Source organism: Rattus rattus, chromosome 4, assembly GCF_011064425.1.
Source record: "Rattus rattus isolate New Zealand chromosome 4, Rrattus_CSIRO_v1, whole genome shotgun sequence".
Lineage (NCBI taxonomy): Eukaryota > Metazoa > Chordata > Mammalia > Rodentia > Muridae > Rattus > Rattus rattus.
In genome coordinates, this window is record NC_046157.1 from 68,530,180 (window position 1) to 68,542,233 (window position 12,054).

The window sequence follows — 12,054 nt, forward strand, 5'->3', positions numbered from 1 at the left end:
ATAGAAAAAAGAAAGCATTTTCAGCAAATGGTGCTGGTCCAACTGGAGGTCAACATGTAGAAGAATGCAGATCAATCCATTCTTATTACCCTGTACAAATCTTAAGTCCAAGTGGATCAAGCACCTCCACATCAGACCAGATACACTCAAACTAACAGAAGAAAAAGTGGGGAAGAATCTGGAACACATGGGCACTGGAAAAAATTTCCTGAACAAAACACCAATGGCTTATGCTCTAAGATCAAGAATCGACAAATGGGATCTCATAAAATTGCAAATCTTCTGTAAGGCAAAAGACACTGTTGTTAGGACAATGCGCCAACCAACAGATTGGGAAACGATCTTTACCAATCCTACAACGGATAGAGGGCTTATATCCAAAATATACAAAGAACTCACAAAGTTAGACTGCAAGAAGACAAATAACCCTATTAAAAATGGGGTTCAGAGCTAAACAAAGAATTCACAGCTGAGGAATGCCGAATGGCTGAGAAGCCCCTAAAGAAATGTTCAACATCTTTAGTCATAAGGGAAATGCAAATCAAAACAACCCTGAGATTCCACTTCACACCAGTGAGAATGGCTAAGATCAAAAACTCCAGCAACAGCAGATGCTGACAAGGATGTGGAGAAAGAGGAACACTCCTCCATTGTTGGTGGGATTGCAGACTGGTACAACCATTCTGGAAATCAGTCTGGAGGTTCCTTAGAAAATTAGACATTGAACTACCTGAGGACCCAGCTATACCTCTCTTGGGCATATACCCAAATGATGCCCCAACATATAACAAAGACACATGCTCCACTATGTTCATAGCAGCCTTATTTATAATAGCCAGAAGCTGGAAAGAACCCAGATGCCCTTCAACAGAGGAATGGATATAGAAAAAGTGGTACATCTACACAATGGAATAATACTCAGCTATCAAAAACAATGGCTCCATGAAATTCATAGGCAAATGAATGAAACTGGAAGATATCATCCTGAGTGAGGTAACCCAATCACAGAAAACACACATGGTGTGTACTCATTGATAAATGGATATTAGCCTAAGTGCTCGAATCACCCTAGATGCACAGAACACATGAAACTCAAGAAGAATGATGAAAATGTGGATGCTTCACTCCTTCTTTAAAAGAGGAACAAGAATACTGTTAAGAGGAATAGGGAGGCAAAGTTTAGAACAGAGGCAGAAGGAACACCCATTCAGAGCCTGCCCCACATGTGGCCAAGACATATACAGCCACCAAAGTAGATAAGATGGATGAACAAAGAGGTTCAGGCTGACAGGAACTGGATGTAGATCTCTCCTGCGAGACACAGCCAGAATACAGCCAGAATACAGCCAGAATACAGCCAGAATACAGCCAGAATACAGCAAATACAGCAAATACATAGGCGAATGCCAGCAGCAAATCACTGAATCCCTGTTGAAGGATTCAGAGGAAGGACTGAAAGAGCTGAAGGGGCTTGAGACCTCATATGCACAACAATGCCAACCAAACAGATCTTCCAGGGACTAAGCCACTACCCAAAGACTATACATAGACTGACCTTGGGCCCCAAATTCATGTGTAGCAGTAAATAGCCTAGTAAGGGCACCATTGGAAGTGGTAGCCCTTGGACCTGCCAAGGCTGGACCCCCAGTGAACGGGATTGTTGGGGGATGGTGGTAATGGGGGGAGGATGGGGAGGGGGACACCCATATAGAAGGGGAGGGGGAGGGGTTAGGAGGATGTTGGCCTGGAAACCTGGAAATGGAATAGCATTTGAAATGTAAATAAGAAATACCCAATTTAATAAAGATGGAAAAAAATTAGTATTGAAATAAACTTCCTTTTCATTTTCAAAAAGATTAAAGGACTTGAATGAATTATAACAATAATATTATGTTTTAAAACTTTAGAATCAGGCAATCTTGACAAGCACCTCATTTGAACTACAGAGTTCAGTTGCAAATATTCCCAAAATAAGAATTATCATTCTGTGAAGCGAACACAGGACAGCAGCCCTTTGAATCTCCTGAAGGGTTCAAAGCGGGTGTAGACCTTCTGTTCTCTGATTATATCTACCAAACAAAGCGAGGCGAGGAAGCAAAGCAATTACCTTAACTGATCAAGCAAAAATTAATTGCCTGCAAGTCAGAAAGAGACAACTGTTGAGGCGTGAATTGTCCAGATTGACTAAGCTGTCAATAACAGGTAAGCGCATCAGATAGTGCTATTCAAACTTACTAAGTTTATATAAAAAATAAAAAGATAGTACATCAGGAAAGTCATCTAACCTCAAGCCCTAACTACTCCTGTATTTCATTGTAGATGATTATGCTAGAGGAAAGATTTATTTCTAAGAGAGCTAGCACGTATAGAGGACAGGATAGGGACAAAGGAACACAAAAAAGGGTTCTGAACTGGAAATGAGTATGCAAGCCCCACTTGCATTCTGGGCTAGAGAGAAACAAAGATTAGGGAGTACAGAAGAACCAGCAGTGCGTATCTCATCTCAGTACTAGAAAGCTCACAGATGTATGGGTCAGCCTGCTTGGTGTAGAAATGTTGTCTGAATGTCATCTGTGGGCTAAAATACAGGGAGATCCACTTCATTATAGTCAGTGAATTTCACCTAAAGATATTTTCATATATCTATTATCATGTAACAAATTACAATAAAGTCCTTGTTGTGCAGGCATGAGGACCTGAGCCCAGATGCTGAAACAGCCGACACGATGTATACATGCCTATAATCCCAGAGCTGGAGAAGCAGAGGTAGGAACCCCCCAGATGTTTGCTGGATGGTTAATCTAGTAAAATCAATAGGCTACAGCTTCAGTGAAAGACACGGTCTCAAAAACAAATGAGGAAAATGGATATGGAAGGTATCTGATGTTAAGGTCTGCTCTCCACTAACATTCATATGCATATACACTCACACCTGCATGCACATATGTGTATAGGCATGTACACACATACACATTCATACAAGCAGGTCTTGGAAAATCTTGAATGTGGCAGATCAGGAAAAGAAATTATTTACTGACTACAAAGTTTCTGGACTCAAAGCATGACTTCATCGTTACCTGAGAAAGAAATGGAATCTAGAGAGAGATAAGGAACACTCTCTCTATGGGTAAAGTTTTGAGTCTTTACTTGAAATATACTGTTCATGTTATTTTAAACGAGTATTTTCAGTATTAAATTTCAAATATTAAAAATTAGAATCCAGTTTAAAAGCTAATCAATGTCCTATAGATGAAAGGTAGGTATTTTCAAATAATTTAGTATTTTATAGAAAGAAATCAGTACTGAAAAAATATAGTTTATAACTGCTTTATCATGTAATTGGCAAAATATAAATCCAACGGTAGCTGTATGGAACCATATATTTTCAAGATGCTCTTATCATCTTCATGACTACAATAATACACATTCAAAATACATGTTAAAAAGTTTCCAAAACAAGGTCAGTGAGAAGAAACCATCCCTTCTTTATGTGGCATAAGGACCAAAAGAATCCCATCCGTTTAAACAAAAACGCACTGACCTAAATTACTCAAATTGGCTATTGTTTTTCTTTAACGTTTACTTTTGTTGCTTTCTTTAGCAAACTTGGTCTTGATTGGCCCTATTATGATTATGGAATTAATGTGCCTTTTACCAAAATTAACCTTATTGAAAAATAGACAATCACCTTAACAATATTTGCATATCTGTTTATTGTGAGGCATTGTGAGTGGAAATGCTCATGACTTTTTAAAAAGCAACAAATTCATTATCCAAGCATTATAATTCATAGTTTAATATGTAAACATCAGTAGCAGCTTTAGCTATTAAGCAAATACTCTGACTTAAATTTAATTTTTCTTTGTTTCTTTCATTGCAACGGTTCATTTTCCATGGTGGTTCTTATATATGTGGATTTTTTCATTGGCAATTAAAATATGGTTATTTTAGGGGGTTGTTATTAAATCTCTACACTGGAATCCCGTTCTTGTTCCTCCTACTAACTACTAAAGCCAATTTTCGCTTGTGCTTTCAGGAAAACGTAAGATCAACTCGAAAAACCAATCTGGTTGCCTTTGCTCTCCCCTCTGCCTCAAGCTTGTCATATATGTTTGCTGAGATGCTGAAGATAAGACAAAAATAAAGTTAAGGTAAAAATAAGCCTTAAAAAAAGAACCAAAAAAAAAAAATAAGCCTTACATAAACACATTGGAAAGGTCTCTCAAGGTGGCAAACGCAATCTCCACATGGAGGAAGTGGGACCAGGAGGATTACTAGTTCAAAGACATCCTCCACTACTGACATAGTGAGTCCCAGGCCAGCCTGGGCTACAGGAGACCCTGCCACAAGTAACAGAGCAAAACAAATCAATAAGCAAACAAAATGGACACCGACACCGGCAAGACACATTAAGTCACACCGGTTGCCATGCATGTAGTCTCTGGCACGCTCTGTTGGTTTTCCTCAATTCTACAAACATAAACCATGTCAAGAAAACCAATATTCTCTTACATTTTTTTTTAAATTTTCATTAATCTGGTAAAAATGTAGACGGTTTTAGAAGAAGGAGCTAAACATTATTCAATTTTCTACTTAATACGATTCAACTCTCTCACATGGTCGCGTTTGTTTCTCCACCTTAAAGGTTAAAATAGTAGCAAAAAAAGCACATGACGCCTCACAGAGAGGTATCTAAACTTTCTTAACTCTATTTCGATTTTGTAACAACTGGCAAAAACTTTCTTTTCCGTGTGAGTTTTCCTTTGAAGATCACTAATATACGGTCTTCTGAATCGTGGTAGATTCCTGGGGAAAGAGCGTGTGCTATTCCTGCAGTGAGCCTCTTACCTCAGGTGTTTCTACAATTCGGTGCAGATTTTCATCTTGCCCTGACTTGGTCATTCAATTCAGCCACACAATTCACTTTCTTTCCTTCCAATATTAGAGCTATCCATCAGCAAAGTGAATTCTACTGTTTCAATCTTTTCATTAGGGACCGAAGATGAACAGCTCACAGCATCACAGCATCTTCCACGCATTGCTGTTGATTGTTCCCTGACTGTTATCCCAGTTACAACCACTCCTCCTCTGCCCAGGTGCAGTTATCATTTCACTCTGCCATTCATCTGAGTTTCTTCTCAATCGGAATAGTGGTACCCACGCGGGTTTCCAATGACATCTTGAGCTCAGGCTTTTTTACACTCAAAATAGTTATACTTTGGTCAAGAGAGAAAGAGAGGGAGAGAGGGAGGAAGGAGAGAGGGAGTTCCTGAGTTCAATTCCCAATACCTACACTGTGACTCTCAGCCATCTATAGTGGAGTCTGATGCTCTCTTCTTCTATCTGATACCCTCCTTGGTCATGCAGGCATACATGTAAATAGAGTGCTTCTATACATAAAATAAATAAAGTCTAAATGAGTAAAGAATGTGGGAGATATATTAATAAGTCAATCTACACTGCTGTTACAAATTCCTTTTAGTTTTATGTACCCTATACTTATAAACATATTTAAAATATTTACCTCCAGTTCTCTTTGAGTTTTGACTACCTTACCTTTACTTTGCACCTGCTATGTATTAACTCTCATGTTGTTCTCTGTGACAGCTTTTATACTCTTTCAATCATAGGCACAGACTAACCCCAAACACGAGTTCTAAATTTCATCATGACATTAATCAGTATTTGAAATGGTTTATATCATACAAGAATGTTCATAACTCATCCATGCAATATATTGTATTTTATTTTCCTAACCAACATTTTCTCTTCTCAAAGATTAATTGGTTTGTTTAAATAGCTGCATTGTTTGGAGGTTAAACTCAAGCACCAGCCAAGTTGATAGAGTTCCGCTCAGTTTCTTTATGCATTTGTTGAACTATTAAAGTTAATTCTTTGTGAATTTCTCCAGAGAGTTAAACATTCTCCTAGCTTATGTGATTAGAATGGGACTTTTGCCTTGGGACTTCCCACTGGCATCAGTGTGGCATTCCCTCGGCTTCTCTCCTCTGTAATTTCCTTTTCTCTCTCATGTGCCTCAACACATACATAAAAATGTGAAGACAATTCAGGAGGATGCAGTTTCTTCAATCCACCATTTCACTAAGTGATCAACATGTGCAACTGGGAGTCTCGGAATGAAACTGGGAGCTCCTCAAATGGTTTCTTTCAAAGTCTCTCCCTGTTCTCCCCTGGGTCTGACCTCTTAGAATTCATATTCTTCAGGTTGAGGTGTCATATCCCAGCTCTATAACTTACTGTTTAATAGCTGTGTTAGTCAGGGTTACTACGGCTGTGATGGAAAAACATCAAGGCCAACACAATTTGGGGAGAAAAAGGTTAATTGTCTGACACTTCCTCATGACTCTTTATCACTGGAGGAAGTCAGGACAGGAAGTCACGCAGGGCAGAATCTTGGAGGCAGGAGCTGATGCAGAGGTCACAGAGGGTTACTGCTTGCTGGCCTGCTCCTCATACGTTGCTCGGCCAGTTTTCTTCTAGACCCCAGGACCACCAGCCCAGAAGTGGCCCCACATACCACTTCCCCCAACATCACCAATTAAGGAAACAACCTAGAACACATGAGCTGACGGAGGCGTTTTTCCCGATTGAGGCTCCATCCTCTCTGATGATTCTAGCTTATATCAAGTTGACACAAAACCAGCCAACACAATTCCTGAGTCCACAGTTTTTCACTATTTTCTAGAACTTTCTCTCCCATCTGTGACACTGTTTATTCTTTGCTAAAAGCCATTGTATCTTCTGATAATTCATTTGCATAATTTTGCTTTTTGAAGTTAACATTACTTTTCTCCCCAAATTTATAGCTGAATACTTTCACTGTTCCAGAATATTCCTAGGCGTTTTATCTCTTCTGAAAGTTATTTTTTAACCGACTTCATGGCATGCTTTCATGTCAGGTTCACCTCTGAGTTGTTTCATCTTCTGTGCTCACACTTGTGAATCCTACTCCAAAATGATGGACTGGCTGTGGTGGGTAGACTGGCTTCCTGGGATCATTCCTGTGCAGAAGATTTTATTTAATCTGTAGATTATATCACTTAATTTTTCCCTAAAGAAACATTAAAAAATATGTCCCTTGTATTTCGGTCTGGCTTTCTCTAGGAAAGGAAGGAAGTCCCCATAGAACAAAGCTCAGTAAAAGTGGGAATAAAGAAACATCTCTGCCCTGTCCTTAATCTCATAGAGTTCTACTGATTCTAGCAGAAATGGGCTCTACCCTGGAAGATGGGAAGGGAAGGATTTGGAGACTGTGCTTGGTCCCCCAGTGCCACCAACGGGCTCCAGTGGAGTCAGTAATAAACAACTGTGTAAAGAGATCTTTACTAATCAATTAATGCTCTTATTTCTTGATAATTCTCTTTCACCTCTACATCAAATATCTCCAGTTTCCGTGGCCTCTGCCCTTTTTGTTGCCTTGATTGTAGATTGGGTCTTAGTTATAGTTCATTAGCAATATTTTCACATTTTGGGGAATGAGCAAAACTAAATGAAAAAAAAAAAACAAACCTGGGTCTTTATCTTTGTCAGAAATCCAAACTCTTATGTTAATGATAAAATGTATCCTCTTGATCTTAGTTAAAGATCCAAATCACAAATGATTTGACCAGGATTCCTAAATCTCATGTCATGACCAGTAATTTCTCTGAGACTAAGTCTGGTCATTTAAGTATCCCACAGCATTAATTTTCAACCACTAGCATGCTGGCAGTGACATTATATAGATTGCTTAAAGGCCCGTTCCCTCTGGCTTCCATAGTTACCTCTTTTCACTCGTGAAGGTTTTGTTCTGGAAAATGTCATGAAGCCCTATAGATTATTTTTCCCAAAATTACCATTGCAAATGGATTTCTCCATGTTTTATGGGTTCTCATTTTGTATGTAACATCAGTGTACTGAGGCAGTAGCTAAGTACTTCTAACCTTCTAGCTCTTCCAAAGTTATGGGACCATATTTAAGCCTAAATGGGAGAAGAACTCACAAAGTCTGTCCTCAGCTGAGGAGCTATTAGTAGATGATTGCTTCTAAAACAAAGAGATTTGGTTTCATATGTGGGTGGTGAGGGGTGGCCCTGGCAGGTTGACAGAACTGTGGTATTGATTTTTAAACTAAGTGGGTCATAATAAAATGAGAGGGCATGAGGTTAGGATGAAGACATGGAGCAGGGCTTGGGGAGAAATTTGGGGCAGTAAATGAACCAAAAACATTGTATACATGCAGAGAATTCTCAAAGAATAATAATCTAAAATAAGTACTGTGACCATCACCTCATCATTTCCTCCAACAAGTTCTACCAAACAAGATGGTTCCCATGGTCCTCCACTCTCCTGTACTCTTGAACTGCCGCTGTGTTTGCCCTGTGTACTTCAATGTTTATCCTTTTCTCCATATTCATCTTAACCCACCTTTTCCAATAGAGTCCTTTTGTCACCATCTCCTCTTTCTGTTATGTGACATTTCCCTTTTCCAGACATTCCTGAGTTTATTTTATACTAAAGAACTTATTCAACACTAAAAATGATAAAATTAAGAACATTTTAATATTTGCTTCTTAATCTGTTTAAGATACATTCTTCTTAGACTTTCATCTCCTGGTTTTACGTTGTTCCATGTATTGAATGGCAACTTAAGTAAATCACATTAGAAATTCCATTTTCATAGCCAGTCTCTCTCCTGAGCTACATTACTACATGTATGTCTTCTCAATAGATGATTCGAATGAATTCTAGTCTCCATAACATCTTATGTCCAAAACCAAATTTGTCCCCTTTCCCTACTTCACCTACCTGGACTTTTCCTTAGGAAAAAATCCAATTCAAGCCTGTCTTCCTAGCCACAGATACCACAACAGAAATAGTTTATCAAAATACTGGGATGGAATAGAGTACCCAGCCAGCCAAGTAAATACCCTGAGTCTTTATTTACCAATCTCACTTTAAGAAGTGCTTCTGTAATTATTTTTTACCATTAAATACAAAGATATTACCCTCAACTTAGTACCTTTTCATATTTGACCATTACTATGTTATTATTTCACAGATTTAGTACTGTTTCAACCTCCTCTCCCAAATTCACCCAGGACTCGTGGAGTAACTTTATCTGTAAAACATCTACGAAGTAGACTTATTGATGGAGGTGCAATACAATTCATGGCTCTACCATTTAACAAGAATGCATTTAGATATATTTTAAATGTATCAATATTTTTTCTTTGAGCATAACCAAATGGAAGTCCTTTTGTGCATTATGCCAGATTGTACAGTTGTTCAGTTCACCCATCAAAAAGCAAATTCCCAAATATCAGAAAACATAAATTAAATGTTTATGCTACATACACACAAAAGAACCAAATTTTGGAAATCTTTTTTAAACTCATTTTTTGTACCTCAAACTTGGCTGATAATATTCAGAAACTTGTAATGATATTTGTTAATAAAAATCTGTATGAATAACAGCCAACAGGGGTTAAAAGTCGCATATTTTTCTACTTCTTTAATTGCTTTGTTTCATATTGTATAGTAAATAAAAAGTAAAAGGAATGAAAAACTTTTTTTTCTGTTTATATTTTATTGAGTATTTCTTATCTACATTTTGAAGGTTATTCCCTTTCCTGGTTTCTGGGCCAACATCCCCCTAACCCCTCCCCCTCCCCTTCTCTATGGGTGTTTCCTCCCCATTTTTCCCCCCATTAACCGCCCTGCCCCCAACAATCACATTCACTGGGGATTCAGTCTTAGCAGGACCAAGGGCTTCCCCTTCCACTGGTGATCTTACTAGGATATTCATTGCTACCTATGAGGTTGGAGCCCAGGGTCAGTGCATGTATAGTCTTTGGGTAGTGGCTTAGTCCCTGGAAGCTCTGGTTGCTTGGCATTGTTGTTCATATGGGGTCTCGAGCCCCTTCAAGCTCTTCCAGTCCTTTTTTTGATTTCTTCAACAGGTGTCCTGTTCTCAGTTCAGTGGTTTGCTGCTGGTATTCGCCTATGTATTTGCTGTATTCTGGCTGTGTCTCTCAGGAGAGATCTACATCCGGTTCCTGTCTGCCTGCACTTCTTTGCTTGATCCATCTTGTCTAATTGGGTGGCTGTATATGTATGGGCCACATGTGGAGCAGACTCTGAATGGGTGTTCCTTCTGTCTCTGTTTTAATCTTTGCCTATTCCCTGCAAGGGTATTCTTGTTCCCCTTTTAAAGAAGGAGTGAAGCATTCACATTTTGATCATCCGTCTTGAGTTTCATGTGTTCTGTGCATCTAGGGTAATTCAAGCATTTGGGCTAATATCTACTTATCAATGAGTGCACACGATGTGTGTTTTCTGTGATTGGGTTACCTCACTCAGGATAATATTTTCCAGTTCCAACCATTGGCCTATGAATTTCATAAAGTCATTGTTTTTTTTTTTTTTTTTTTTTTTTTTATTAACTTGAGTATTTTCTATATACATTCCAATGTTATTCCTTTCCCGGTTTCCGGCAAACATCCCCTCCCCCCTCCCCCTTCCTTATGGGTGTTCCCCTCCCAACCCTCCCCCCATTGCTGCCCTCTCCCCAACAGTCTAGTTCACTAGGGGTTCAGTCTTAGCAGGACCCAGGGCTTCCCCTTCCACTGGTGCTCTTACTAGGATATTCATTGCAACCTCTGAGGTCAGAGTCCAGGGTCAGTCCATGTATAGTCTTTAGGTAGTGGCTTAGTCCTGAAACTCTGGTTGGTTGGCATTTTACATATGGGGTCTCGGCTCCTTCAAGCTCTTCCAGTTCTTTCTCTGATTGTTCAACAGGGGTCCTGTTCTCAGTTCAGTGGTTTCCTGCTGGCATACGCCTCTGTATTTGCTGTATTCTGGCTGTGTCTCTCATGAGCGATCTGCATTCACATTTTGATCATCCGTCTTGAGTTTCATTTGTTCTAGGCATCTAGGGTAATTCAAGCATTTGGGCTAATAGCCACTTATCAATGAGTACATACCATGTATGTCTTTCTGTGATTGGGTTAGCTCACTCAGGATGATAGTTTCCAGTTCCAACCATTTGCCTACGAATTTCATAAAGTCGTTGTTTTTGATAGCTGAGTAATATTCCATTGTGTAGATGTACCACATTTTCTGTATCCATTCCTCTGTTGAAGGGCATCTGGGTTCTTTCCAGCTTCTGGCTATTATAAATAAGGCTGCGATGAACATAGTGGAGCACGTGTCTTTTTTATATGTTCGGGCATCTTTTGGGTATATGCCCAGGAGAGGTATAGCTGGATCCTCAGGCAGTTCAATGTCCAATTTTCTGAGGAACCTCCAGACTGATTTCCAGAATGGTTGCAGCAGTCTGCAACCCCACCAACAATGGAGGAGTGTTCCCCTTTCTCCACATCCTCGTCAGCATTTGCTGTCACCTGAGTTTTTGATCTTAGCCATTCTCACTGGTGTGAGGTGAAATCTCAGGGTTGTTTTGATTTGCATTTCCCTTATGACTAACGATGTTGAACATTTCTTTAGGTGTTTCTCAGCCATTCGGCATTCCTCAGCTGTGAATTCTCTGTTTAGCTCTGAACCCCATTTTTTAATAGGGTTATTTGCCTCCCTGCTGTCTAACTTCTTCAGTTCTTTGTATATTTTGGATATAAGCCCTCTATCTGTTGTAGGATTGGTAAAGATCTTTTCCCAATCTGTTGGTTGCCGTTTTGTCCTAACCACAGTGTCCTTTGCCTTACAGAAGCTTTGCAGTTTTATGAGATCCCATTTGTCGATTCTTGATCTTATAGCATAAGCCATGGGTGTTTTGTTCAGGAAATTTTTTCCAGTGCCCATGTGTTCCAAATGCTTCCCTAGTTTTTCTTCTATTAGTTTGAGTGTATCTGGTTTGATGTGGAGGTCCTTGATCCACTTGGACTTAAGCTTTGTACAGGGTGATAAGCATGGATCGATCTGCATTCTTCTACATGTTGACCTCCAGTTGAACCAGCACCATTTGCTGAAAATGCTATCTTTTTTTCCATTGGATGGTTTTGGCTCCTTTGTCAAAAATCAAGTGCCCATAGGTGTG